General features: G+C 45.0%; 1 protein-coding gene across 1 annotated transcript in view; it reads right to left on the bottom strand.

Annotated features, from left to right (window-relative positions):
- The window catches only part of LOC117249766 (SH3 domain-binding protein 4-A), a 78,732-nt gene extending 55,005 nt beyond the window's left edge, over window positions 1-23,727 (bottom strand). Inside the window, exon 1 of the mRNA XM_078165925.1 lies at window positions 23,568-23,727. The gene's annotated coding sequence lies outside the window, so the exon portion shown is untranslated. The remainder of the gene's footprint in view (window positions 1-23,567) is intronic.
- Window positions 23,728-23,941: the final 214 nt, after the last annotated feature.

Here is a 23,941-nt window from a genome sequence, read left to right as displayed (position 1 = left end):
GTTTTTTGATTTTTGATTTTAAATTGAAAATGGAATGAACGAATGATACACGGACCGTCTTGGCTTGAAATACCTGCTTTTGGCACCACTATCCTGGCTGGAAACACAGAGATGTGTCGCTAAGTAACACCCGCATTTGTTGTTGCTAAAAAGTCGTTGAAAACGCAGTGATGTCTGCATCTTGGCAGGTGTTGGTGTCACATCAATCTCTCCAAAAATCCTTTTGTCTCTGATTTTTTAAAATGCCAGGGATAATACTAAAAGTTCAATTTTGCTTTCAACATTTGGAGTTTATTCTCAAAAATCTCGTATCTTCCTCCTGTTCTGTTTTATGCTGATGACCTCACCCTAATACTTTCTCACAGAGATCCTTTACAAGGTCCAACAGTGTCCCAGTCACAATTCTGACATCTATGAAACGCTACTTAGAAGTTGGAAACTCATAATATCCAAAACTCTTACATGACATTAAAGCAGCATCAGTGATGCAGTTTGGTTTATCTGAATTTATTGTGTCTGTGAGAACAGAAAATCAAACTGCCATCACCTCCCCCTGGCCCCAATCCTTCTCCAGCAACTCTGCATCTTTTGTGAGTCTCTGTTGTCCTGATACGATGAATTATACCAGCCTGCATTTATAGTTTAGCGCTCAGCTGTTCTCGTAAACACTGACAGAAGTAGTTGGTGAAATATGAAAAAGAGAGCTTGAGAGAGAAGTTCGAACCCTGCGTACGCTCACCCGTCTGCACACCTGATCTATCGCTGTCAGAGGAGTCAGAGTGACGCCACTTTGCTCCCTGACAGTTTGGACTTCCCACTGTGCCCCGCTAAATCCAGCATCGCTTTAAGATCCCGAATGACCTCAAAGACGTCAAATACCAAAGCTGGAAGAAAACTTTGATCGGCTCTCAGTAGGAAAGTTGTAAAATGTGGAGCTCTGCAGCACATGCCGCAGTTCCTGCTCCCCTCTCAGCCATGCCTGAGGGAGCTTTTAAAGGCAGCAACCAAATTTTTCAACAAGGCAGCTAATTAGACCGAGCGCTAACAGCTTGAAGGAGACAACAGGAGGAGGAGCTGCTTTAACAGCTGTACTTAAATGCATCGTCCTACTTAATCATGTAAGAATCAGGTGCTGGTGCAGCTTCATCAGATCGGATCAGTTCAATTCTGCAACCTACGTATAGGCGAGCTATTTTTACCCCTGCTCCTGCCTTTTATTTGTAGTTTAATATATGCTCTCAAAAGACCAAGCTCAACCAACATGAAGGGCGAAAAAGTCCTCACTTCCAGCCTTCACTTCTCAGTCTTTTTGTCGTTAATTCATGAGTTCTTATCTTATTCAGCTCGAGCTTTTGTGTTGGACTCAAACGGTTCAATCACATCCCCAAAGCTGCGGGATTTTAGAAAACATCAGGCATCGCTCTACCTTCCTCTTTGTACACAGAGTGTGTGATGAATGCTACAGCGGCTCCAGAAAAGTGAAAGCGTGGTGATTTATCTGACCGCCCTCCGCATGCTCTCTCATTCTGCTCTGTCAGAGGCCGAGGGGGATATGATGGATATCTGTAGGGCGACTTATGAAGTGACTGGAGATCAGAGCACGGCGCCGATATCCATTCAGCGAGCAGGAGTCACCTTGGACCTTCGCTTTTAGAAAAGGATTTCTCAGACGTTTTCGGCGGCCAGGGCTGAGGAGGCCAGCGGCTAAATCACACAGGCTGAAGGTTTCATTTATTTCACATGAGGAAAAGCCTGGTGCAGCTCGACAGACTGAACCTGAAGCATTATTCAGCTGCGTCTTTGTTTGCAGATTTGTTTTGTATATTTACTCCAAAACTCTCTGGAAGTTGGATTCGACAGAAAATCATTTTTATGTCTGTTTCTGATTTCTGGTCTGCTCGCCTTGAAAACATGACGTCCATCTTGGGCATGAAAGTACAAATTTCGTCCACTCAGGGAGACCAAAGATTTAGTGGAAAACTCGTTTGTAAGTTTGTCAAACTTTCTCCTGTTTCCAATCGAAGGACGTTCAAGGGGCCCAAACATTTACTTTTTCTTCCCTGTGTGTAGTAAACAATTAGTTGAGTAATCAATAAGGTGATTGATTGCTTGTTTAAAGTCATCCACCAAAGAAAAATTGCAAATATTCTCTTGTTCCAGCTTCTTAAAGAGACAGTTCACCCCAACATACCTGTACTGCTATTTATCCTCTTGCACTCCACCCCCATTTTGTAGCAAAAACACCTAAAATGACATACCCAAATTAAAATGACTGTAGCTTCTGAACCACTCTGACTACATGCATGCATGAGGTCTTGCCAGAAAGAAAACTCTCTGAAGTTTCTTGTGAAAGTGTCAGAAACACTCTAGGTGATACAGAGACAGAGTAATGGGCCTCTGAAGTCAGTAAAAAGTTGAAGATTTTGCCTAAAATAAAATAAAAAATGTGTTTCAGGATGAATAACTGTCTGTGGCTTCATCTGAGCAGGTAAATGACACTGTGGGGCTGTAGGCACACTATCAATGAACATTTGTTTCAAATTTGAAGAAGACTGCTCAAAGTATGACCATTCTACAGTGTTTTTACCATGAAAAGATCCAGGCGGAGCTCCAAAAGACAAGTCGGTCACTCTGCTTCAAAACAGTCCTATCAGTGATCAAACAACACTCAGCCAGCTTCAAACATTGTACCTTATTGAAATCAGGTGTGATTATGATAGCTGATGTTGTTTATGACACAGAAACACCATAAAATATCACCAAATAAAGCCATATGAAACGTGAAAGTTATGATCCCACTTTCTAGACGGTATATCGTTGAAAAACGGCATGACATGACTTGTCCCCACTCATCACGATTTTGGACTTTGTGTGTTTAGGCTGCTTTGGTGTGAAATACATAATAAATACAAGAAAAATTATGTTATTTTTGAAAAGTCGAGAGCTTCCTGAATCCGGCAATACCAAACATCACATGGTTTGATGACGTAGTGCGCCTGGGAGATACCATTTAACAGAGGAGGAGGGGGCGAAGACGTCGGCGCCCTGGCAGAGTGAGAGAGGTTAAATATCTAGATAGTTTTGGTGTGAGTTGCCGAGTGTCGGAGATATCCAAGATGTCTGCCTTCTCTCCAGTATAATGCAACTAGGAGACACTTAGACGCTTGTGCCAAAAGACAGATTTGAGCTCACCATCAATGTCTCTTTCCAGAAATCATGACCTCGTTACTCAAGATAATCCACAGACCTTGTTGGGAGCAGTTTCATGTAGGAACTACTTTCTTTCTACTGAACTGCCAACATGTTCTCATTCCAAGTCGTCACATATCACCACTTTGTTAACAGACTTTCACGTCTACGGATTACACGCTAGGCATCCTTCAGCGTCAGCTGTTGACTTTCCAGGAGGTCAACAAAGGCACGAGCCCCTTTTCCACCAACATTTCCAGGAACATTTATTACCAGGAATTTATTTATCTGGGTGAAATAATCCCTGGTAATCTGCGTGGTTTGCTTGTGCGTTTCCTAGCACCTCAAAGTTCCGGAAAATTTATTCAAATTAGTGTGATGACGTAGATGATTCGGCGTGTGTCCTATATGTGTGTATGTGGAGGAGATCAGCGCCTGCACAAAAGAACCGATACATTAGAGCTTATCAATACTATGGTCTTTGATAATTTAGCCCCGGGGCTAATTTAGTACCAGGTTTCGGTATCCATTCTTAATCAAAACACGAACGAAGTGACGCTTGTAGAAATGAAATAAAGTTTGCAGCGGCTGCCCGTGCCAGGAAGTGCGGAACGCTGCGAGTGTGAGTCCATCAACCAGCTTCCTATGCAAACAGCCCCGCCCCTCAAGAATTTCAGGTAATCTCAAAAGTCCTACCCCCCCTTCTAGGTACTTTTTCCAGGGTAGGTTTGGGGTCGAGGGAAAGTTTTTTTCCCGGGTAATTTCGGTGGAAACGTGCCAAGGCTTTTCAAAAGCCCGGGTAAATGAGAAAAGTTCCTGCGGTAGAAAAGGGGCTGTGGTTAGGTTTAGTAAAAAACATGGTTTGGTTCTTCATACAGGAAGTGAACACTGACCTCCAGGGTAAAAGTCCAGGTTTGGGTTGACCCATCCACCACCCTTACCACCCGCCCTATATGCGGTATCCACTGACACCATCAGTCCACCTATCCAACCTGGTCTTGCTCGACTTCCAGCGTCAGACACCACCTAAAAAAAGCTGTCCTTTTAACGTCAGCATGATCCGCAGTCGATCACCAATACGTTTAATGGCGTCTGGCCGACAACAACAAAAGTTAAGCGAGAGGAAGTCTGAGTCGGGCGGTTGGGAAGGGTGGCGGACGGATCCAACAACCACCGGCTTTCACCTGGGAGGCCGGTGTTCGCTTCCCGTAAGACTGTAAAGCCAAACCCTGTTCTTTGTTCTTTTTTATTTGCAATTTAGCCGTTGCACAGCCATCTTTATTTTCCCCCTGAAACTACTTCCTGTTGTGCATAGCAAACAAAATCCTGGATCTTAGGGGGTTAAATTCAAAAATAATAGCTCAGCTCAGACAGCTGCTCCATCCTCTGAGTATCAGTACCAAATTTAACGGCAATCCATCCCATAGTTGTTGAGATAAGAGCTGGGACACACTGACTGGTAAATGGAGGCTGCAGCCCGATGAAGCCAACAAAAGAGAAGCTGTAATCCTGACCTGACACATGTAGATGGCTAGGTTTCAATCATATCACCACAGACGCAGATAAATATTTTTCCAGTGTCGCTGTTGTGTTGATATCTCTGCAGCATGATCTGCTTTTCAATCGCTGCTGCTGTCAGCATTTCATTCCCCTGCAGAAAGCTGAGATACAGTTTAATGGGATCTCACAGGAGCAGATTGTATTTTAATACATGTTATTAAGCAGATTTTAAGAACATGAACTGTCTGAGACAAAGAGTCTGACATGCAGACGCCTCCGGAGAGAGTTGGCACAGGAAGCAGGGGGTTTGTATGAAGAGGTAAATGGTTTCTGTTAACACGACTCACTCGGAGCGGCCGTTGCTGCCCCGAAGTTCAGCTCTTATTAGAGGCTCAGACTGGATTCGACGCGTCTATTCATCGGGGCTGAATGGGAACTGTGGGGTCTGAAAAGGACCCCCTTCTATTCACTGCTTTATCAAGGACACTCACTATCAGCCCGGCTCGCTTTGCATCAGAATAACGGAGCGTTTGCTTGTCAACCAGGTTGGTTATGGGAAGAGACGCCAGGAATTTGGTTTATTTCAGATGCTGCCTGAATGCAAAAAAATCCCTGAAAATGGTGAGAACTAAATGGCAGAAAAGAATCTGAGAATCAGATCTGTTGCGATGCTCTTTAAATAAACATGTCAGCTGAAGAGGACGTTCTTAAACTGCTATGAACCTGATAATGATTAAATGGAGACGCACAGATTCAGCACTCCATTTACATGCAGTTTTATTAAGTACTTCCCAGTTCACAACAACAAAATTAACTTCCACATGTGCCTGTTGCTGCCCGGCTACTCCAGCACATGTCTCGCAGTCCATTCAGGTTTAAACCAAAACGCAGGCAGTGACCTTCAACTTCTTCTGGGCAGCAGTCCTCCAGAGCCAGCACACTACGGCTTTTCATGACACTATCCCCGCAGGAAAAGTACGACAACTCATTAATAAAGCATTGCTTTTTGTGGCACTATTCTGGCAGGAAACACAGCGATGTCTCCATAAAAAACAACCGCTCTTTGTGGCTCTATCCTGGCAGGAAGAGCGGCCTAATTTGTTAATAAACAACCACTTCTTATGACACTATTCCAGCAGAAAATTAATAATTAACAATCACTTTTCGCTATCCTCACTATCCTGGCAGCAAATGCAACAAGAAAACACAACTTTTCATGGCATTATCCCAGCAGGAAATGCAGTGATGTCTTGGTAAAGAGCAACCACTTTTCATGGCACTATTTTAGCAAGAAACACAGCAGTGTCTCAGTAAAATACAACCGCTTTTGGTGGCACGATTCAAATAAGAAACGCAGCGATGTCTTGATAAAAGACAACTCTTTTCATGGCACTATTGTGGCAGCAAATGCAGCAATGTCTCCATAAAAAACAACTGCTAATTGTGACTCTATCCCCGCAGGAAAAGCACCATGACTTGTCAATAAACAATCACTTTTCGTGGCACTATCCTGGCAGCAAATGCAGTGATGTCTTGGTAAAGAGCAACCACTTTTAATGGCACTATTTTGGCAAGAAACACAGCAATATCTTCGTAAAAAACAACCGCTTTTGGTGGCACGATCCAATTAAGAAACGCAGCGATGTCTTGATAAAAGACAACTCTTTTCGTGGCTTTATCCTGGCAGGAAATGCAGAAAAAAAACATTTCTTTTCATGACACTATCCCCGCAGGAAAAGCACCATAACACGTTAATAAACAATCGCTTTTTGTGGCATTATTCTGGCAGGAAACGCAGCAATGACTCCATAGAAAACAACCACTTCTTATGGCACAATCCCCGCAGGAAAAGCACCATAACACGTTAATAAGCAATCACTTTTTATGGCACTATCTTGGCAGCAAATACAGCAAAAAAACACTACTTTTCATGGCATTATCCCAGCAGGAAATGCAGTGATGTCTTGGTAAAAAGCAACCACTTTTCATGGCACTATTTTAGCAAGAAACACAGCGATGTCTTCATAAAATACAACTGCTTTTTGTAGCACTATCCTAGTAAGAACTGCAGCAGTGTCTTGGTAAAAAAACGACCTAATTTGGTAGCCCTATCCCAGCAGGAAGACCAGCAATTTGTTATTAAAAAATGCTTTATGTGTCACTTTCCCAGCATGAAATGCAGTGATGTATTGGGTATAAAACCGAAACTTTCTTGACACTATTCCTGCAGGAAAGACAGCAATGTCTTGGTAAAAAAACAACACTTTTCTTATTACTATCCAAGCAGGAAACACAGCGAATTCTTGGGGAAACAAAAAAGCCTTTCGTGGCACAATCTTGACAGGAAATGCAGCAATGTCTTTGTCAAAAACAAACGCCTTTCAAGCACTATCCAGCAGGAAAAGCACCGAACCAACCACTTTTTGTGGCAGCAAAAAACACTACTTTTCACGGCACTTTTCCCGTGGGAAAGCCCGCGATGTCTTGTTAAAAAACAATCGCTTTTTCATGGTGCTATTCCCGATGGAAAAATGGCAAGGGGTTGCAAAAAACACAGTTGATTGGTGGTGAAAATGCCGCTGGAAAAGCAGCTACTGCTGGCTATAAAAACACAACCGATTTTGCTGTTTGTTGTTCTGAAGAGCAGTCTGCAACTTGGCAGGCCTCACGTCAATGTGTCCCACCATCCCTTCTACTTCCTGATGACAAGGTAAGTTCATAAACTATGTCACTTTAGAAATGTTAATACGACACTTACTGTATGAAACATACAAATGTAACGTATTTGTGGTTTGCAGAAATGTTCAAAGCCAGCATTTTCCTCTGTATAGAAAGACACTGCAGTACAGTAATCTGCACTCGTGGTGCCAAACGTCTACATGAAAAACACAGTTGCAGGAAATGTGGAGATTTTGCTGAGAGAACAGGACAGTATTGTTCTATACATCCTCTTTTCCCAGGCCCATTTCTGTCTCTCGCCTCCATCTGTCCATTCACTCCATCTCCACACTTGAGGCTGCGCAACCTGTTCAAGGGAAATTACTTATTCATCACTTTCTCAGCGGTATAGCAGCAGGAAAAGGCCGCGGATTAGTTGGCTATATCTTCAGGCAAGTACACACACACCTGAAATCTGCAACCTCTTCTGTCCTTAGGCAGCATTTTTAGGATTTAGTGTTAATTCCTGGTGATGAATGTATAAAATTTGCATTGATGCAAACCATAAATCACCGCTATAATCCTGTGGAGGTCTGGTTAAGTGGTCAGTTTCAGGAGAAAGCTTGTGGTGTCTTATGTGTTCAGTTTGTCTTTCTGTAGCTTGTCAGCGTGTTTTTCATGCGGCTGATCCGATTGCAAATGAAGAGCAGGTTACTCCACACTGAGACCTCAATCTGCCATTTGAGATGCAGAGAAACCCACTCTGACAGCACGATGAAACCAAATGATGCTCCTTTCTGAAGGGCAGCCCTCAAATCCTTAAATCCTCAAATCCCTGGTTACTAAATGATTACCATTTCACTGCCTGGATCGTCTGCACCAAGCGCATTCCTACAGCATTCATCTTCTGCTGCTCTTATCCACGGGAACTTACAAAGGGAGCGAGCAGGGGGGGGATTTAGAGTTTCGCTCAAGGACACTCAGACGAGACACACGATGATCAACAGAGGGTAATGATGTCTTCCCTTCACAGATGGATGTACAGTCTTTTGGCAGATGTTGCGGATTCATCTTGTGAGGTGAAAATGAGGGATGTCTGTTATTGATGAGGTCAAGTGATTTATGGCTCACTAAATTCACATTTCACTCTCAATAGTTTCCTGAAAATAGACAGAATAACCTTGTAAATGGCCATTTTAGAGAGTGGTTTGAATATATTTGATCGATAAAAAGGTGTTTCTGCAGCAGAGTAAAGTTTTGGATCCTCACAAACTTGATTGACGAATGACCAGGTTACGGTCTTGTTCGGTTCAGAAAACTAAAACTATGTGGTTATTGCAAAAAAAGGTCATACAGTTAATTCAAAAGATGTATTTGTATCGTCACATCTTGTCTCAAAAACAACCTTTTTAACTTGTGAAATACACTTCACAAGAAATATCAACAATGCAATGAGAGAAATAAGAATTATTAAGAGGTCAGTCTGTGCATGGAGAGAGTTTGTGGCTAAAGAAATTGAACCTGCAATAAACTAACCAGTTACTCCCATATGAGTTGCGATATTGACGTATGCAGCTTTAAATTCACAACAAAACCTTGACTGATTAAAGGATTGTCCTGCTGGATCTACGTAACAAATTTAAGGCAACTTTTTGCATCAGATTATGTAGTTCAAGGACGGATAGTCTTTGTATAAAAAGGGCCGGGTCATGGGGGCAGCAGGCCAAGCAAAGCACCCCAGACGTTCCTCTCCCCTGCAACACTTTCCAGCTCCTCCTGGAGAGTTCGTCCAGGTGTTCCCAGGCCAGATGAGATATATAATCCCTCCAGTGTGCCCAGCACCGTGCAGCTCGATTGCCATTCACCAGAGAACCGAACTGGCCTCCTACCAGTTGGACGTGCCCAGAACACCTCCAACTGGAGGCACCCAGAAGGCATCTTCCCAGAATTGGCACCTTAACGTGGTGGAGGGGTTTGCATGTCCCGGTGGAACCTCGGAGTTGTGTTGTCAGGGTCTCCCAAGGCAAAGTGGTCCCAGGAGAAGGGACAGACGAAGGGCGATTCAAGAAGACCTTGATGAAACAGAATATTTGGACTTCAAGCACCTCATGCAGTAAGGGCACACCGGGGCCCACCCCCGGGCCTGCCAGGGCACTGGGCCATGGCGCTCTGTCAGGCTCAGTCCGAATAGATAACATGGAGCCGTTGCTCTGTGAGATCTTCCTCCACCCAAACGCTGACTTTGGCTAATAGGTTCGTCTGCATGTAGCGGCCCTGATGTGCAACCCCCCCCATAGTTCCTGATCACGACTTTTAGGGGTGAAGATTTGGTAAATTCGGAAGATTTAAAAGTGACAGCCACAACATAACAGTACTGAGTATTTATCCAGGAGACTCCTGCAATTCTGTGTTCAGTTATACTGTGGTTATCGTCAAAAGTAAAATTCCAGTTGGGGGAAAAACAATGGAGAAAATATTCCGTAACCTGGGGCTCCTCCAGCTCCTCAGTTATACTGGAACAGAGTAAATAAAACACGATCATTGTTGTGTGGGTGCACCTGAGAAGACTGAGATGACATAAGTACATCTTGTTAAAGAGGAAAAAAGCACAAAGTCGTCACGTAAAGATACAATTATGCTGCGTTTATATCCACTGAGATTTATTTTTGCAGTGTTTGAGAGCAGTGCCTGTAGCTTCAGAGCGACTCACTTTGAACAGGAAATGTTTATTTAACTCTGTTACAGTCCTAATCTCAGTCTGTGGATATTAAACTTCCTGCTGCCGGCAGCTGCTGAACGCAGCTTTAAATCCAGTTTTACATGAAGAATTTGTGTTTCAAAATGTTTGAGGGAAAAGGCTGCAGCTTTATATCAGATTTATTTTACTCTGCACTCTGTATCTGTGTGCGTGTGTACTCCACTCCAGTGTGAGGTAATTACTTCAGCGCAAAGACAGCTTTACAGCTGGGGGCTAAATCTCATCCTGAGCTTCACAGACGACACCGAGCGATCAATCAGTGCACAGATAGATACAGAGAGTTCGTCCAGGTAATGTCATTCGGCACTATGGAGTTAAATCCTCTCTGCACAGTTTCCTTTTGTGACAATCATTATCGTTGAACCCTCGCTGTCACCCACTTTACCACAACACCAATTACCCACAAAGCTCTGTATCCATGGGTTTCCCATGGCAACACAAGCTGGATCACCTGGGAGAGTTTAAGAGGGTTGAGGGCACCGGTAAACAAGATTTTGATACAATGACCAATTCATACCTGATGTTCATGGCCACTCAGTTTAATTTAAAAGCTTGAATTACAAGCAGACGCATTCGTATATCAACAACACGACAAAGAACGTCACATAGAAAGGGATACACCAAGTCAGTTAGTTGCCCTTGTCACTACTGGTAGCATGAGGCCAAACCAGCACAGTCGCAAGAGCACGGAGGAGATACCAGGAGACCGGCCGTTACACCAGAACCAGGAGAAACCCAGGGCAGCTCCATCATTCACCAGAGAACACCAGAACTGGCAGGTCCACCATTGGCACCCCGAGTCTGGAGACGCCGTGGTCATCCAGCATGAACGGTTTGGCGGTGGGTCAGTGATGGTCTGGGGAGGCAGATCCTTGGAGGGTCACACAGACCTCCATGTCATAGCTAACAGTACCAGGATGAAACCATCAGAGTGACTGTCAGACATTACGCTGGTGCAGAGGGCCCTGGGTTTGTCCTGGTGCAGAGGGCCCTGGGTTCCTCCTGGTGCAGAGGGCCCTGGGTTCCTCCTGGTGCAGAGGGCCCTGGGTTCCTCCTGGTGCAGAGGGCCCTGGGTTCCTCCTGGTGCAGAGGGCCCTGGGTTTGTCCTGGTGCAGAGGGCCCTGGGTTCCTCCTGGTGCAGAGGGCCCTGGGTTTGTCCTGGTGCAGAGGGCCCTGGGTTCGTCCTGGTGCAGAGGGCCCTGGGTTCCTCCTGGTGCAGAGAGCCCTGGGTTCCTCCTGGTGCAGAGGGCCCTGGGTTCCTCCTGGTGTGGCGGGCCCTGGGTTCCTCCTGGTGTAGCATGCCCTTGGTTCCTCCTGGTGCAGAGGGCCCTGGGTTCCTCCTGTTGCAGAGGGCCCTGGGTTCCTCCTGGTGCAGAGGGTCCTGGGTTCCTCCTGGTGTGGCAGGCCCTAGGTTCCTCCTGGTGCAGAGGGCCCTGGGTTCCTCCTGATGCAGAGGGCCCTGGGTTCCTCCTGGTGCAGAGGGCCCTGGGTTCCTCCTGGTGCAGAGGGCCCTGGGTTCCTCCTGGTGTGGCGGGCCCTGGGTTCCTCCTGGTGTAGCATGCCCTTGGTTCCTCCTGGTGCAGAGGGCCCTGGGTTCCTCCTGGTGCAGAGGGTCCTGGGTTCCTCCTGGTGTGGCAGGCCCTGGGTTCCTCCTGGTGCAGAGGGCCCTGGGTTCCTCCTGATGCAGAGGGCACTTGGTTCCTCCTGATGCAGAGGGCACTTGGTTCCTCCTGGTGCAGAGGGCCCTGGGTTCCTCCTGTTGCAGAGGGCCCTGGGTTCCTCCTGGTGCAGTGGGCCCTGGGTTCCTCCTGGTGCAGGTGGCCCTGGGTTCCTCCTGGTGCAGTAGGCCCTGGGTTCCTCCTGGTGTGGCGGGCCCTGGGTTCCTCCTGGTGCAGGTGGCCCTGGGTTCCTCCTGGTGCAGTGGGCCCTGGGTTCCTCCTGGTGCAGTGGGCCCTGGGTTCCTCCTGGTGCAGAGGGCCCTGGGTTCCTCCTGGTGCAGAGGGCCCTGGGTTTGTCCTGGTGCAGAGGGCCCTGGGTTCCTCCTGGTGTGGCGGGCCCTGGGTTCCTCCTGGTGTAGCATGCCCTTGGTTCCTCCTGGTGCAGAGGGCCCTGGGTTCCTCCTGGTGCAGAGGGTCCTGGGTTCCTCCTGGTGTGGCAGGCCCTGGGTTCCTCCTGGTGCAGAGGGCCCTGGGTTCCTCCTGATGCAGAGGGCACTTGGTTCCTCCTGATGCAGAGGGCACTTGGTTCCTCCTGGTGCAGAGGGCCCTGGGTTCCTCCTGTTGCAGAGGGCCCTGGGTTCCTCCTGGTGCAGTGGGCCCTGGGTTCCTCCTGGTGCAGGTGGCCCTGGGTTCCTCCTGGTGCAGTAGGCCCTGGGTTCCTCCTGGTGTGGCGGGCCCTGGGTTCCTCCTGGTGCAGGTGGCCCTGGGTTCCTCCTGGTGCAGTGGGCCCTGGGTTCCTCCTGGTGCAGTGGGCCCTGGGTTCCTCCTGGTGCAGAGGGCCCTGGGTTCCTCCTGGTGCAGAGGGCCCTGGGTTTGTCCTGGTGCAGAGGGCCCTGGGTTCCTCCTGGTGCAGTGGGCCCTGGGTTCCTCCTGGTGGAGGACTGGCCCTCTCGTTCCCCTGACCTAAATCCAACTGAGCACCTATAGGACGATGTATTGGTGCATCCAACGCTGCCAAGTACCACCACAGACTGTCCAGGAGCTCACTGATGACCAGGTCTGGGAGGAGATCCCCCAGGACACCATCCGCCGACTCATCAGGAGTCCAGACGGTGTGAGATTTCAATTTTTCAGTGTGATTTTGAATCTGACTTAGGACGACATTTTTCCTCAAGCAGGTTAATGATTTCATAGAATATGATGCTTTGCTGCAGATTAAACTAACCAACAGTTTATAAAGGAGTTAAAACAAGCACAACCTTAAACATCTACAGCAGGAACATTAATGCAGCAGGAACATTAATGCAGCAGGAACATTAAAGCAAAAACATCAGACAGAATATGAAAACACTGACAGGGAACATTTGACTGCATAATCAATGCTGTGAGGTTTTGATTTCAGGACTTTTGCTTGTAGTGGAGTATTTTCACAGTATACTATCAGTACTTTTACTTCAGTACTGAATATTTCCTCCATCAGGTTTCCCTCCAAAATCTGACCACATGAAAGTGGTTTCCTCTCAGAGACAGTCTGGTGTGTTTACAGTCCTCACACTGACACCTCAGTGTTAATGTGATAATGATTTACTGATGTTCAAATGCCGCACCTTCACCCTCCCTCGCTCACTCTCATCTGCGTTAATCTCACACCTCCTCGCTGTGCTCGGCTAAATGTTTTTCGGCCTTCATTTGCCCGAGCTCCTCCCCCATCCATCATAATTATCAGCCGTGATTGATGGAGCTGCCGAGGAGACAAGACATCCACTTTACGAGGCCGGTCACTTTCAGCGGAACCACCGGAAGTCATCGAACGCGGCTCGTGTGAGCACGTGCGGCTGTTAAAACCTGAGAGAGTTTGGACGGGCCTCCTGAAGTCGTATAAATCTCATTTAACTGGGCGAGCTGGTGAAGCATGAGAACTCCGTCGGAAGGCCAAATGAGAATTAAAGCTCCATAAAAAGGTTAAATGGCTGTTTCACCTCAGGACCAAACAGCATGTACACAGGGAGAGTGAGCGGGACGGCTGATTTATGGAAATTAGGAGGATTTAATGAGCTGCAGTGACATTCAACAAGTAGAACAATGTGCTAAAAGTGACAGGGTTCTGGGTTTGAATCCAGGTCATCTCAGAGGGTGTTGAATGGGTCTGTCAAGTTCTTCCATGAGTCCATGAGAAACTTTCGTCTCACTTGTAGTTCAGAAATTTGACTGGATGGATCGTTGTTAGGTAGCTATCACAAGCTAAAGTTCAGAAGTTCTTCCTCTTCTGGCAGTTTTGGCAGAGTTCAGTGCATCAACACCTCCCTCTGGACTGGCGGAGGGTCGACCCTGATTTACATGGAGCCCAAGAAAATGAAGACACACATGAGTAAATGACGGCGATGGACTTTATCTCTTAAATTGTGTAAATTGGTCTCAAAGTTGCAGCCAAGTGTGACGCAGTCGGGAGTCGGGGAGTCTGAGGTCATGGTTCTGAAAATGGTTGATTGCCCCCTCTGGGTTTGGAGAGAGTTGCTGCCCCAAGCAAAGGAGTTTAAGTATCTCAGGGTTCACGAGTTAGGGTAGAATGGAGCGTGAGATGGATCGGCGGTTTGGCAGGGCATTGGCATTGATGCGGGCACTGTGCCAGACCGTTGTGGCGAATGGGGAGCTGAGCCGTAAGCAAAGCTTTCAAAATCCCGGTTCATTATGTCCCAGCCCTCATCTATGGGTAGTGACTGAGGGATTGAGATCGCGGACAATATTGGTTTCCTCCCTTCGGGTCGCTGGGCTCAGCCTTAGAGATAAGGTCAGGAGTTCGGAGTAGAGCTGCTGCTCCTTCGTCTCTCAAGGGGTCAGTTGAGGTGGTTCGAGCATCTGATCAGGATCGTCTTCGGGCGCCTCCTGTTGAAGGTGTTCTGGGCACCTCGGGGCAGACCCAGAACATATCTCATCTGGCCTGGGAACGCCTTGGGATCCCCAAGGAGGAAAGGGATGTCTGGAATACTTTGCTTGGCCTGCTGCCCCACAACCTGGCTTCGAATAAGTGGTTGATAATGGATGGATGGATATTTGAATATCTCAAAATACTTCTGGCCATAGTCTCTTTAGTTGAAGCAAAATATGTCTTTCATTTTAAAATTAATCAGGATCCTCGAATTTTGAAAGTTCTTTGAGGAAATCTGGAATATCCCCAAATGTCTATAACAAGATTTGAAGAAATTAAAGTGATGTTTAAGGGGAAAATCAAAAGTCTAAGAGGATATTTGTGTCAGGTTCCATGTGGGACAGATGAAGATTACATCAAGCAGAAACAGGATGGATTGTGTTCAGCGTGATATGTATTCCCCCGTGTGTCAGAGTCAAAGAGAAGCAGCAGATTAAAACATAGCTCTTCCCGGTCTGGTCGCACTGTTTTCTTCGTGGATCTTTTATCTTTGGATGCTGTGATTCTCATTTCACTCTCAGGATTTCAAAGCAGCTGACGGGCCGGTTGGGGCCGCGTCACCGACAGACGGGTTAATCAAGTTGTTTTTAATCTCGTTGAGAAGCTCCCCGGCAGATTCCTATTATCATAATGAGCTCTCTCGTTTCTGTTTCAAGTCCTCGCCGCCGCAGCTGTTTGAGCGCTCACATCAGAGGAGGATGGAGGGCACTTCCTGTCGCTGAAAAGGTCACCAATTCATCCAGGCGTCCTTGAGCGAGGCGCCGGAACACTTCCTGTCCTCTGGAGCGAGAAGTTTCAGCTAAATTGTGCAGCTTCTGGCTGCTCGTTTGATTTTGATTTCAGCCTCAAATCGATGAATCCACCTCAGTAGTCTGTAATTATTCACGCTGTCGTCAGTTGTCTGCTTAATTTAACATCCAGTAAACGTTAGGAGGGAATGAAGCTGCTTTCAGGTGCAACCAACATCTCAAATTTACTTTGTAAGAAAGGGCGTCATCACACCCTGATTGGCCCAGAAGAGAAATGCACCAAGCTGCTCTCACTTCCTTGCACCTTGCGCCAGCAGGTTACCTGAATAACCCTCTAATCAATAAAGGTGGGGCGGTTATCAGTGTTTTGGCATCATTTATGAGCAAAAGTCTGCACAGATAAACGACATATTCAAATTCTGAAGTTCAAAGTATTATGTTTTGAGTTCCTAAAGTGTCTAGATCAGTCGTGCGGGATCCTTTCAGAAACAGGATTACCCCTCTGCCTTGTGTAACTTATTTTATTCAGTTGGAAGTGAGCGCAGTTCGACATCAGTAATCCCCCCTGACGGCTGCAGAGGAGTCGGGGCAGCCTCTCTCAGAGTTTGAAGTGTTGCTGTTATGACCTGACGGCAGCTTAGCGTTCACCATATGGTGTTGTGGTTGTCAGGAGCTGTTTTCTGCGTGTGCGGGGGAGGTTTCGGTAGACAGATTATCTCCGTGTGGTCATTGTCACGCTGGGCGCTCGCTACGAGACTGTCAAAACACCGAGGAGGAAGATGACTTTCTTTAGTTTGATGCAGACTAGATGTTGACGGGTGGTTAAACATGTCAGACTGAATATTTTCTGATTTATATAACAACATTTCTTCATTTTTTTAATGTTAGGTGACTAAAAGTTTGCAGTTTAGTCCAAATCTGGAGGCAGTCAACCTAAAACTGTGGGTAATATGATTATAAATGTACACGCAAAGACAAAAAGGTCAAAGGCTCATTTCATTCAATATAACTTCATTCATGTCTGTAAGCATGTGCGTATTATGAGAATATGGGCCCCAGGGCACAGACATGCAAAGGGCCCCACCACCTCTTCTACATAGAAGTAAGACACACAGACTTGGTGGTGGTTTTGCATCTCTTTTTAGTCATTAAGCACATTTTTTGTAGTTTTGTGCTTCTCTGTGGTTGTTTTGTGTCTCTTTGAAGTAATTTTATGTCTTTTTTGGTTGTTTTCTGTTGCTTTGTAGTCATTTTGTGTCTCCTTGTGGTTGTTTTGTGTCTCCTTGTGGTTGTTTTGTGTCTCTTTGAAGTAATTTTATGTCTTTTTTGGTTGTTTTCTGTTGCTTTATAGTCGTTTTGTGTCACCTTGTGGTTGTTTTATGTCTCCTTGTGGTTGTTTTGTGTCTCTTTGAAGTAATTTTATGTCTTTTTTGGTTGTTTTCTGTTGCTTTATAGTCGTTTTGTGTCATCTTGTGGTTGTTTTGTGTCTTTGAAGTAATTTTACGTCTTTTTTGGTTGTTCTCTGTTGCTTTGTAGTCGTTTTGTGTCTCCTTGTGGTTGTTTTGTGTCTCATTGAAGTAATTTTACATCTTTTTTGGTTGTTTTCTGTTGCTTTGTAGTTGTTTTGTGTCTCCTTGTGGTTGTTTTGTGAGTCTTTGAAGTCATTTTATGTGTTTTTTGGACGTTTTCTGTTGCTTTGTAGTTGTTTTGTGTCTCCTTGTGGTTGTTTTGTGTGTCTTTGAAGTAATTTTACGTCTTTTTTGGTTGTTCTCTGTTGCTTTGTAGTCGTTTTGTGTCTCCTTGTGGTTGTTTTGTGTCTCATTGAAGTAATTTTACATCTTTTTTGGTTGTTTTCTGTTGCTTTGTAGTCGTTTTGTGTCTCCTTGTGATTGTTTTGTGAGTCTTTGAAGTCATTTTATGTTTTTTGGACGTTTTCTGTCCCTCTGTAGTCACTTTTTGATGATTTGTGTCTATTTGTAGTCATTTAGGTCACCTTTCAAGGTAATTTTGTGTCTCTGAAGTAATTTTATGTCTTTTTTGGTCATTTTCTGTCACTTTGTAGTCATTTTGTGATGCCTCGTGTAGTTTTGTAGTTATTTAGGTAACTTTTTGAGGTAATTTTGTGTCTCTTTGAAGTCATTTTATGTCTTTTTTGGGTAGTTTTCTGTCATTTTGTAGTTGTTTTGTGATGTTTTATGTCATTTTGTAGTCTTTCAGGTCACTTTTTAAGGTAATTTTGTGTCTCTGACGTATTTCATGTCTTTTCTGGTCATTTTCTGTCATTTTGTGAGGCGTCATGTCTATTTGTAGTCATTTAGGTCACTTTTTGAGGTCATTTTTGTCTCTGACGTAATTTTCTGTCTTTTTGGTTAGTTTTCTGTCACTTTGTAGTCGTTTTGTGATGCTTTATGTCATTTTGTCGTCATTTAGGTCACTTTTTAAGGTAATTTTTTGTCTCTGACGTAATTTCATGTCTTTTTTGGTAATTTCTTTTCCTTTTTAGTCATTTCATGTCTCCTTGTGGTTGTTTTGTGTCTCTTTGAAGTAATTTTATTTCTCTTTTGGTGATTTTCTGTGGCTTTGTTGTCATTTATGTCACTTTTTAAGGTCATTTTTTGTCTCTTTAACATAATTTTATGTCTTTTTTGGTCATTTTCTGTTTTTTTGTGATGCTTTATGTCTATTTGTAGTCATTTAGGTCACTTTTTAAGGTAATTTTTGTGTTTCTGATGTAATTTTATTTCTTTTTTGGTTGTTTGCTGTTGCTTTGTAGTCATTTTGTGATGCTTTATGTCTTTGTCATCATTTAGGTCACTTTTTAAGGTACTTTTGTGTCTCTTTAATGTAATTCTATGTCTTTTTTGGTCATTTTCTGTCATTTTGTAGTCATTTAGGTCACTTTAAGTAATTTTGTGTCTCCTTGAAGAAATTGAATTTCTGTTTTAGTCATTTTGTTTCCTTTTTAGTTGTTCTGTGCATTCATGTGGTTGTTTTATGTGGGGGGTTTTGTTTTAGTCCTTTTGTGTCTCCTTATGATTTTTTTTTTTGTCATCTCTTTGAGGTAATTTTCTGTCTTTTTCGGTTGTTTTGTGTCACTTTGACATGTTTTTTTTTCTTTTTTCGGTCATTTTGTTTTGCTTTGTTGTCATTTTGTGCCTGAACAGTGCTAACAACAGCAATAGTGCTGACAGAGCTAATGGTAATAACCAGGGGCCAACCAGTCACCAAATTCTCACTTCGACCTCGTCACATGTCCACGTTTGGTCATGGACTTTCCACGTCCACATATGACGTCCAAGGTACCCTGGGTGTGTTGGTTGTTGACGTTCTGGGACGCCGTGTCAACTTCAGCCTGTTACATGCATTGTCTGTTTTCAAAATACACTTCTGTTTTCACAGGAAATGTACAGTTTGCATTCAGTCTCTTTCAAAATAAAAGCACTACGTCGGTACAACACGCTAATTGACTTTTTTCCTTCAACAATAAACGCATGTGGTTGGGTTTAGGAAAAGAGAACAGGGTTTGCCTTACGGGAAGCGAACACTAGCCTCCCGGGTGAAAGTCAGTGGTTGTTGGTCCCATCCACCACTAATCCCACCTGCCCTACTTGGACTTTCGCCGCCTTAACTTTCATTGTTGTTCTGCTGCGTTTCCCCTTGACCATGCTGCTTTTGTCGGTCACTGACACCGCAAGTCACTTACTAAGCACCAGATTTGACAACTTCGAAGTGAAACTTAGCGCTACACTTCAGTGACAATGCTGTACCAATATCAGCAGTAACCACTCGTGATCGTCTCTGAAAAGCTCATCCGGTACAAAGACAAATAACTCAGACCTGAAGAGCTGTTCTCCAAAGACAACACTTCCTTCCTGGGCGGCTGGACTTCCACCAGCTGTGTGATCTGTCTGTGATCTCGTTCACTTTGTTAATCAATTAAGGAGCTAAAAAAAAAGCTCTGCTGACCCAGCCAGCATATGACAGACAGTGACGTGCAGGAGGTGGAGCAGACATGTTAAAAACAGTACGGAACTTGGCACCAACAACAATCATGGGCACTCCTCTACTGTAGATTTAACCAGGCTTTGTGCATCAGCGTGGACGTGGATCAGCGTCTTTAAACATTTTAATGTTCGCTTGTTGCAAAACCTGTTGGAAATTTAAAGAAAATTACATTTATTTTTGCACTGAATCATAAATATCTCAAGATTTAGATATTTTCTGAACACCTTAGGGCGGTGGGTAGGTTTTGTTAGAGAAGACTGAACAGCTGATACAGTGGGGTTGATGCTGTTGTTGCTGATGGTGATTCATCGCTGACGAGTCTGTCCTGTAAACTTGTTTATTGTTTCCCATCAGTCCAATTATCCCATACTGGAAAGAAGAAGTTAATATATAGGCCATGAGGTAGGCATGTGTGTGTGTGTGTGTGTGTGTGTGTGTGTGTGTGTGTGTGGGGAGGATACAGCGCTCTGTTCCAGGAGCCTCTAATCCGATCGGGCGGGGGTGGGGGGTGAGAGTGGAGGCAGGAGAGGATTATGGGATTAGGGAGGGGAAGATGCGACATGAGATGGCCACTCTGCAGCTGCACAGCCCCGCGCACTGGCACGCTCGAGGTCGCCACGGCAACGGAGAGGGCGCAGGTTCAAATCCGCCGCAGTGGCTCGAAGTGGCGCCAAAACAAGACCTTCATTGAGTTGATGTGTTTCTGTTAAAGCTTAAAAATCAGTCGCTATCTTTATGTAAAGTATACTCTAATGTCATCTGCATACTGGAGCACGCTAAGACTGAGGCATTAACATGGATTGTGTTTGCTGTCCCTCTGAAGACTTAAGGTGTACTTCCTGTTTCAGCTGTACTTACTACAGTTGTGTGCACACTTTTAGGGATTATTGTGCTCACTCTTCGTGAACGTTTGTTCTGTGTTTGCTCGATTAACAGTTGTTTCAACCTGCTACAGTCAGTCATGGTCGCTGACATTTGCTTGTCATGCCTCAGCGCCACCCATTGGTCCAAATCCTGAAACAGTTTAACTCATAAACACTGAGGGAGTGTAAATAGGTACATTTACTCACGTACTTTGCTCTAGTACAAATTTGAGGTACTTGTATTTACTTGCGTCTGTTCTTTTCATGCCATGTTACACTTGTGCTTCACAACATTTCAGAGAGAAATACTGTCCTTTTACTTTTCTATATTTATCTGAAAGCTTTGGCTACAAGTTCAGATTCAAAAAGGAATAGCTGAAACAACTTGTCAATTTGTAAGTTAGCGAAATGACAGAACATTGGCGACTATTTTGATGAACTATTTTGAATAATTTTGATTTTTGGGGTCTGTTTTTTTTATATTGTTCTTTAGATTTCTCTTTGGGTACTTTTACTTTAAAGCTGCCCTGTGGAGTTTTGCCTATTTGCGCCATCTGCCATGTTTTTCCGAGTGACGCTCTCGTTTTGCATTTATTCCTTCTTCTGAACGTCGCGGAGGTTGGGGAGGACCAGCGGGACCAGCTCCAGAGGCTTCGGAAGCTTTCCTGGGCCGTTTCTTTGGGTTTTCAGACATCTTTCAGTAGCTCCTCTGCTAGCCTCGTCGTCTCCGACATTTCCAACTACACATGCACTCTTTGAACTCTACGTCAAATGCGTCATTTCCTGTGCGACAGCATGGGAATGTCGCTCCTGAGAGGCAATAGCGCTTCTAAGCAAACCAGAGACTGTTGTGTGGTGGAGATGTGTCCAATGATCATCCTAATATCTCGTTTGGCAGTGGCTGTAATGTAACGGACATTGGTTTATATGTAAACACTCCACAGGGCAGCTTTAAGCTGAAGACACTCTCATTCACGCCTTCATCACTTCCAGACTGGATTACTGCAAGTGCCTCCTCTACGATCCATCATCATATATCCAGAACTCTTCTTCTCGTCGTCTCACACGCTCCTGCACCTGTAACCACAAAAGCCCTCCACAACCTGGCTCCACCCCCCTAAAACGCTGCTGGGCAATGACACTAAAAACACTCAGATTCAGTTGCCACTGTAAGACACCCAGGTTTGGTAAAAGCACCCAGGCTCTGGGGCTCAACGCTGCTGGGAAACACCATGATATGTTTGGAAAAAACGCCCAGGTTTAGCGGCGGGGAAACACTGTGATGTGTCTGTAAAAAACATCCAAGTTTGGTGGCTGAAACGCTGCTGGGAAGTGAAATGAGTCACAGTTTCTGTGCCATGAACGCCACTGTAAAACAACACGATGCACCACTAGAAATTTGTGTGGTGGCACAAACGCTACGATGTGCTGCTAAAAACACCCAGTTTTGGTGTCTTAAACGCCACTGGGAAATGCAGCAGTGTGTCTGTCAAAACCACCAACATTTAGCGCCACAAACAAGACTGGGAAATGCTGTGATATGCAGCTAAAACATTCAGGTTTGATTGATCAAGTGCTGCTGGGAAACGCACAATGCCAACATTTTCTCCTGGGGAGTCTCTGAATCTCCTGGTATCATATGAGACACCGAAGGAACCAACGTTTTGATGTGTCTTCCTCAAGGTTTCTGTGCGACTGTTATTCAGTCTCCTGGTATGAGTCAAATTCCAGCTTCAGTGTTCATGACATACATGTTAATGTAGGACAGAGTGGGCTTACACGCTCACAGGAAGTGAGGCAGCAACGTGTTGACACTGAATCCATCTTCGCTGAATTTCTATGATGAAAATAAAGACACCTTTCTTAAGAATACCTGAAATAAAACTCACTCCCTGATATGATCTCCCTCTGTCGGCAGTTTTTCTTAGTTAAATAAAATCAGATGTGAAGGGCGAATCAGAGGCAGCAGACAGGAAGACGGAAAATCACCTCCGAGCTCCAGGCAACAGCCGCCGACCTTCACAAACCACTTGATTGCGGCCGTAACTCAGGGTAATACCTGGCAGAGTGACAGTCACGGCAGCCCTGACCCTCCAGAAAACACTTTCCTGCTGCGTATTATCCAGGGTTTACTGTCTGCCGCTGCAGTGTGAACAACCAAATGAGCCAGATGGGATTTGACAGATTGAGGATCTGTCCAGATTACGCTGTGATCGGCAGCCAGGCGCACGGATGCAGCGCCAGGAGGTAATCCAGCAGAGGGAGACGGCAGCCAGGACGGGCGCCATGACACCACCAGGCATGACGGAGGGTATTTATAAGGGTCTGAAACTTCCTCCAACACTGACTCCAGGTTATTATTATTTCACACAAACAGCTCAGAGAGCAGAGAGGTGAGCAGGAGCAGCCCAGACTGCTGACTAAATGGGAGTCTTAAAGGAATCAATGCGAGCCATCGATGAGAGTTTTAACAAAGATTGAACAGATGCCCTTTTGACCCTGGTGTTTGTGGCTCTTGGCTGCCTCCTAGAGGCCGAAACAGCCACAACCATAACAGAAACTTGAACACGGAGACACGAAACTAGTTACTTGTTAGTTTTTAAGACCCCAGACTGCAAACCACTTATTCCTTAATCTCAATTTACCTATATTCTCGCCTCTTAAATGCTATTTTTCCCTTATAGTATATTTAGTAAAAAAAAAACTCTTACAGTACCTTTAATTAATTCAATTTACCCAGAAAACGTCCGTCAGGAGTCAATTTATAGACTTTGGATTCCATCATTAACCCTGTAAATCAATAACATCACTTTATACTTAATTCCTTAATAAAAACTAAAAGTTAAGAGGTTTTGAAGCTGTGACGACTGATTTATTGTAGAATATGTGATCATTTAGAGGGGTGAACATTTGATTTGGCTCCTTGAAGTTTTAATTTTGATGTGTTTATAGGATGATTTAAGATGTGAGATGAGGTTGTTGGGAACTGTATGATTTGTGCGTGACTAACTGCTGCCCTCTCATGGAGAATTATGAGAATTACAAGTTACTTCTTAGACGTTTGCTTGGTTTTTCCTCATAGAAAGCAGTTGGACAGAAAATAATTTGGCTGGATAATGAGAAGGTCAGAGGTCACAGTAGGTGAAAGTACTTAAAGCAACTTGTCTGACTTTAGAAGCTGAAAAACAAACCATAAAAATGCCCAAATATTAAATTAAAAAACCTCAAAAAACAAAATCAAAGACCCCAAACATCACTAACCTCAGCACAAGTGTGTGTGTGTTGATCCCGGGTAAACGCTGGCTGCCAGGTGATGACTCAGCAGCCTGGCACAACCTTCTCCAGCCCAGCATGAGCTGCTGACGGTTGCCGCGGAGACAGCTCAGCTCGGGGGGACCCTGGGGCCAGCTCTGAGGACGCCTCGGCCGTTTGAGGACGCCGTCTCCCAGGCGACAAGAAATGCAAAAAGAGACACAACAGAGGAGAAGAAAGGAGGGCTGACTGAAGCTGTCAGCGCTGTGACTTCTCCTGCAGGCTGACGACAGATTCCAATATTGTACCTGTTGTTTAGTTTAAAAGCTGATTTCTCTTTTTTTGTCAGAGAATACACCAAAAAACAAAAACAGAAATGTAAA

Source organism: Epinephelus lanceolatus, chromosome 24 (genome assembly GCF_041903045.1).
Source record: "Epinephelus lanceolatus isolate andai-2023 chromosome 24, ASM4190304v1, whole genome shotgun sequence".
In the NCBI taxonomy this organism is placed as follows: domain Eukaryota; kingdom Metazoa; phylum Chordata; class Actinopteri; order Perciformes; family Serranidae; genus Epinephelus; species Epinephelus lanceolatus.
Note: the sequence above shows the minus strand (reverse complement) of the source record. Positions and strands in the feature narration are given on the sequence as shown.